Source organism: Mustela nivalis, assembly GCF_964662115.1.
Source record: "Mustela nivalis genome assembly, chromosome: 7".
Lineage (NCBI taxonomy): Eukaryota > Metazoa > Chordata > Mammalia > Carnivora > Mustelidae > Mustela > Mustela nivalis.
In genome coordinates, this window is record NC_139026.1 from 105,682,082 (window position 1) to 105,689,062 (window position 6,981).

Consider the following 6,981-nt stretch of genomic DNA (forward strand, 5'->3'; position numbering starts at 1 on the left):
TGCTTTAAAGACTTCAATAGGTTCTCATTCACACCAAGTATAAAATCTGAACTCTCAACCTCAGTGTGTAGGATCTATGTCATCTGAAAGGTGCTAGTGCCTACCTCTGAGACTTTAGCTCCTCTCCCTCACTCAACCTCAGCCACACGGGCTCTTCACCGTTTTGGGACATGGCAAGCTCTGTGTCTTCCTGTCTTGCATTTGTTCCTCCAGCTTGGAACATTCTTCCCCTGATATATTTGCAGAGCCTCCTTTCTCCTTCCTCATTTTTCTCTGGGAGAGAGATGTGGCCTTTCCTGACCACATCCCATGTATTCTTCAGAGAGTTTATCACCATCTGGCACAACATACATTTGTTTCTTTGGAACAGCTGTATTGAGATATAGTTCACATGCCATACAATTCACCCATTTAGAATGTACAATTCATTGGGTTATGGTCTGTGCAGAGTTGTGTAAACCATCACCACAATCTATTTTTCGTTTAAGAAACCCCTTTAGTTATCACCTCCAAAGCCTTCCCCAAAGTCCCCCTTCACTTCCCACCAGCTCACAGCAAACACTAACCCACCTTCTTTCTTTATATTTGCTTGTTCTAAACATTTCCCATAAATGAAATCATATTATACACAGCCTTTAATGACTGGTTTCGTTCCCTTAGCATAATGCATTCAAGGTTCATCTATGTCACAGATTGTGTTAGGACTCCAGTCCTTTTAGTGGCCAAATCGGATACCATCACAAGGATATATCACACTCTGTTTTTCCATTCACCAGCTGATGGAAAATTGGGTTGTTTCTACCTTTTGGCTATTATGAATAATGCTACGAACATTCCTACGCAATTTTTTTTTGTGAACATGTTCTTAGGGTATAAACATTTATACCCTGTGAACATTTCCTTAGGGTATAAACCTAGCAGTGGAATCATTGGGTCACATGGTAACTAGGTATTTAACTTTGTGAGGAATCCCCCAACTATTTTCCAAAATGGCTGCCCCACTTTATATTCCCACCAGCACCAGCAGGAAGTGAGTATTCAAATTTCGCTATATCCTCACCAACGGTGGGTATTTTCTAAGGTTTTTGTCTGTTTGGTTTTGTTTTTATTTATTTATTTATTTATTTATTTTCAGCATAACAGTATTCATTGTTTTTTGTACCACACCCAGTGCTCTTGTTTGTTTTTTAACTGTAGCCATCCAAGTGAGTGTGAAGTGGTATCTCACTGAGGTTTTGATTTGCATTTCCCTCCTGTTGAGCCTCTTTTCATGTGCATATTGGCCTTTTGCATAGCATCTTTGGAGAAAGGTCTATTCAGATCCTTTGTCCACTTTTAAAGAATTCTTTATATATTCCAGATACAAGTCTCTAATCAGATATATGGTTTGCAGTATTTTCTCCCTTCTTGTGAGTTTTTTTATTATTGAATAGATTTTATTTTTTCAGAGCAAGCTTACAAAAAATATATGAGTTTTCTTTTCACTTTCTTGATGGTGTAATTTGAAGCAAAAGTTTTTAATTTGATAATTCAAATTAATCTATCTTGTTGTTGCTTCTGTTTTTGGTGTTATACCTAAGACTCCATGCCACTTCCAAGATCCCAAACATTGTCTATGTTTTCTTCTAAGGGTTTATAGTTTTGGCTCTCGCACTTTGGTTCTTGATCCATTTTGACTAACGTTTGCATATGATGCGAGGTTAGGGTCTAACTGGACATCCACTTGTCCCAGTTAATATATTTCTTTTTAAAAATGCATCTATTTTCCTGCTTAGGTCATCAGTTCCATGAAGACAGGGATTCTCATCTATTTTGTTCACTGATGTCTGTATCCCCAGCATCTAAAACCTTGCCTGGCACATAGCGGGTACTCAAGGTTTGCCAAATAAATAATAAGTAACTCAATAATGTAATTTATTATCTTTATTTTACACTTTCAACCCCTATGGCTTTCAGCCCATGTACCTCCATTCCTAATACAAAACAGTCTTTCACAGAAGTCCTACCTTTAATCTTGTACCTGGATTTGGTTCTTCCTGGTTATAACCCTGATCCTCTAACCAGCCTAATGGTAATCTTGGTCCCTCTGTCTACTGTCTGTCAGCTTCTTAGCACCTTCTCTTCTACTCTCTCCTCCCTCCCCACTTCCTCTTCTCTCTCCCTAATCATCCCAGCTTCCCTCGTCCAGGGATCACCACCCTGTTCAGTGTACCAGTTACTCACCTTTAGTGACCCCTCTGGTTGCCCAGATTTATGCCTTGCACGAGGTGCTCCAGTTTGCCTTAGAGACCCCCAGGAGACCCCTATGAGGCAGATCAAGCACTTAGTAGTATCCCTATTTTTAAACTGAGAACCTGAGGGTCCTCTGAGTGGCTCAGTCAATTAAGCATCTGCCTTGAGCTCAGGTCATGATCCCAGGATCCTGGGATTGAGTCCCGCATCAGGCTCCTCCCTCAGTAGGGGAGTCTGCTTCTTCCTCTCCTTCTGCTCCTCCCCCTGCTCCTCCTCCTACTTGTTCTTTCTCTCTTTCTTTTGTTCTCAAATAAATAAATAAAATCTTTTAAAAAATTAAAAATAAATAAAATTAAAATAAAATAAAATGAGAACCCGAGTCCTGAACAGCTTCCTGGCACTGCCTGCAAGGCCCACAGCTTGTTAATGGTGGCACTGTAACTGGAAGCCACATCTTCTGTCTCCAAATGGGCGCAAATCCTATGAAAACAGCTTTTAGTTTTTTGTTTGCATGAGAACAACTCTATCACACTGTCTGGAATGCCTTCCCAAATTTCCAGTCATTTCCTTGACCAAACTACGCATTTCTTACAGTATTAGTCAACTTTTGATAAACAAATTCTGTACCAAATGCTGTGTTATAAATATGCATTATTCTTTTAACCTTCACCCTTCCCTGAAACTCAGAGAAGTTAACAAACTTCCCCAAGGTCACCTGGCTAACAAATAGTAGGGCTAGAATTCAAACCCAGGTTTTTAAAACTACACATTACAACCCCCTTTCATAAGGAAACCCACCACAAAGAAAACCAAAACTAGTTAAAAGGAAGGGCAACCATGGAGTTCTTCTCCACTCTGATGGTGAGACTGCTATGCGTTGGTCCTCATTCCTCTTTTTTCTGAAATAGGGACCCTGAGGGCTCTTGGACTAGAATCCTGAATTTTGGTTCTCCACACTTCCTGTTGGGCTCCTCCTTCAACCTCTCCTCTTCCACCTTTTTTCTACCTCTTGAGCTGAGCCCTTCCCTCCCCTCTTCTTGTCCTCCCCTATACCCTAAAACCAGGTCTTTCTTCCTTTTCATGCTTCTCTGGAGCAAAAGAAGCCTGCAGCCCTCCCTCCCCCAAGCAGAGCAAGAATAGCTCATAGCTGGATAAAAGCTCTGAGTTCTGAGCCACAATCATTATTTCCCTTGAACCTGTCGCGTCTTTTCTTTCAAATGATCCCTATTCATCACCCTCTGTAGCTTGCCCCTCAGTCCTCACACATATGGCTCAGCAGCTTTCTTCTAATGACCCTTTCTTAGACATCTTCATAGAGGGACTTGTTTTCCAAGCTGCCATTAGAGCCCCCTCCCAGCCATCTCCCAGTCTGCAGATCGCAGAGTTCATTACTGAGCCTACTGCAGCTCTCAACAACTGGACACTTAATGGAGATGTATCTGTCCCCTGGGAGGGCTCTAAAAGCAGCACACATCAGTAAATAGTTTCTTCTTGCTGTTTTTTCCAAGGTAGGCTTGAACTGGTGAAAGAGAGAAGGAATACTCTTCTAATTATGTCTTAAACAAACAAAAAAAAAAACTTATTCTAGAAAAATGCAAGGAAGGAGGTAGAATTTCTTCTATTCCTAATTAAGTTTCCATCACCAGATGGGGGAGGAGAAATGGATTGAAAAGGCATAAAGACGCTAACATAAGGAGTCAACAAAGTCTTACTTCATTACAAAACATTTACATCAGCATTCTCTCTACTCTCTGTTCAATTGATTTGCACACTTAGTTGCACACATGCTTGAATTAGTCTGGACCTTTCTTTCAGGCCAAATTCTATTTAATTCTCCTTTAGATGACATATATTGCCTTATGTATTCCTCTAAATTATCTTGCCTGATTTAATCCTCCTCTCCGCCTATCACTCCTGATTTGGCCCCCATTATAATCCTTAATGAGAGGAATTAGTGTATGTCAGTTGGGAATGGTGGGAGGGGGACAATTAGTTGGAAAAGAAGCAACAAAGGCAAATGAGGATGGCTAGGGACACTGCTTCTCTCAGAAGCCGGGAAGTATCACTCTGTCTGTCAGACAAAGAGCTCTTTCCTAAGGATGCCAGAGCTAATGGACTATTTTCTTTAAGTTTTTTTTAAGTTGGTTTTTTTTTTTTTTTACTGATTCTAATGGACTATTTCTTACTGAATATTGTTTCCTGCTACACTCTAAAAGAAACCACAAAGGAGGACTGCTCTCACAACCCACAATTTACATTTCCTTCCTGAAGCATCTGTTCTCCCAGGCACCCTTTGCAGGGCATGAAACCTGCATTCCATATTTACCCTGTACGTGGTACTGCTCTCAGCACCAGCACTTACTTAATCTAACTCGATTCTAGAAACAACTGTATTGTTATGGTGGTAGAGTTAGAAAGGTTGACCAGGTATTTGGTAAACCAAACCATTTCCTTTTACTACTAGACACACAGCTGGACTACATTTCCCAGCTTCCCCTGCTGTTAATTGGATGCAGCCATGTGACTGGGTTCTGCCCAGTGGAATGTGGGCAAAGCAGATGTGGTCATTTCCTGGCCTGGGCCATAAGACTGCACAAAACTTAATACTCTCTCTCCATTCCCTATCTTTTGGCCCAAAAGGGGAGAACTCTGTGACTGCTGGGTGGAGGAGGTTCAGGAAGCCATAAAATGGAGGAATAGTTGGAGAAGATGTATGGGGAAGAGCCACTTGAGCAGGAACAGCCATGTTGGACTGTAGGACAAGTAAGGCATAGCCTATGTTGGGTTAAACTGCCAAACTTTTGGTTACATCTATTATAGCCTGACTGAAACATTCTCCATCCTGTAGATTATGGAATTGAGACATAATGAATTTATGTGACTTTCCCAAAGCCAAATGCCTGTTAAATGGCAGAGCTGACATTCATAGTCAGATTTTCTGACTAAAACCAGTGCTTTTGTCACTATACCACAGCTGCTGCATAATTGCTTCTGCTACTACCTTCAAAGAAGCAACAAATCTGCTGAGACAAGTGATCATTTTCTACAAATGCATTCAGCATTCACTGATGCTGTCATAATTAGGGCCTTCATGCAGATGATGGGGGAAAGAGCCTGAAAGCATGGAGGTACTCAGGGCCAGGCCCTGGGCCTAATATGGGAAAAGGATGCTGCAAAGTCATCTTTGAGGACCTCAAAACAGCCTAAGCCAACAGAAGGCTACAAGCTTACCCTAGGAAGGCTGACAACAAAAGTAGAAAATGAATGCATTAAATTCACACTAGAAAAAGGAAAACCGGGGCGCCTGGGTGTCTCAGCCGGTTAAGCATCTGCCTTCGGCTCAGGTCATGATCTCTGGGTCCTGGGATCAAGTCCCATGCTGGGCTTTCAGCTCAGTGTGGTGTCTGATTCTCTCTCTTTCTTGCCCTCTGCCCCTCCTACCTGCTGTGCTCTCTCTCTGTCTCTCCCTCTCTCTCTTTTTCAAATAAATAAATAAAATCATAAAAAAAAAGAAAAGGTCAGGTGTCATCTCTTTATCCACTCTGAGATTAATACCCCTCCTCTGTACCCCAGTCCTTTTTGCATACCTGCATCAATTGCTCATTCCTGCCTCCAACTTTTGACTATGTACTGTGCACCTTTGACTTCCCAGCACCTAGCAAAGCACATGGGACATAGTAAGAGCTCAATAAACACTAAATAAGTAAGTACATGGGTAGATGATTAAATAAGCAGAATCTTAGGTGAAAAAAAAGTCACTCGGCACCATAGTAAACAGAGTCACGGTCCCCCAAAGGTATCCCCATCCTAATCCCTGTGGCCTGTGACTATGTTACCTTACATAGCAAAGTGGTATTGAGGTTGCTAATCAACAGATCTCAAGATAGGAGATGATCCTGGGTTAGCCAGATGGGCCCAATGTAATCACAGCACCCCCTTAAAAGTTAGAAAAGGGATGAAGAACTGTCAGTCTCAGAGTGATGGGATGTGAGCAGAGTTTGACTAGTCACTGCTGACTTTCAAGATGGAAGAGAGCCACAAGCCAAGGAATACAGGGCAGACCCTAGAAGCTGGGAAAGACAAAAATGGAAACAAAATAAACAAACGAACAAACAAGAATAGATTTGTTCTAGAACTTTCAAAAGAATCACAGCCCTGCCAATACCTTGAGTATAACCCAGTGAAACCCAAGTCATGATCTCCAGAACTGTACGATAACATATTTTTGTTGTTTCAAGCCACTGTTTGTGGCAATTTGTTCCACAAACTGGAGAAGATAAATACAGGTACTTTTTAAAAAATATTTTATTTATTTATTTGATGGACAGAGATCACAAGTAGGCAGAGAGGCAGGCAGAGAGAGAGAGAAAGAGAGAGAGAGGAGGAAGCAGGCTCCCCGCCGAACAGAGAGCCCGATGTGGGGCTCGATCCCAGAACCCTGGGACCATGACCCAAGCCAAAGGCAGAGGCTTTAACCCACTGAGCCACCCAGGCACCCCTAAATACAGATACTTTTAACCAGAATGCAAAAAACTTCCAAAAGAAAAGACCCTTACGCATTCGTGCCCATTAATTGAACATCTCTGTGCAAAGCATTAAGTCCTAGAGGCATGCAGAGCTGAATCAGAACAAATTCTGACTTTGGGTCTCCCCTTCCAGGAAATTTGAGGGTGGAGAAAGGGGGAACACATCACAACCTGCCTCTAAAAGACTAAAAGGCATTGAAAGAGGGAGGGAGCTAAAAGTAGG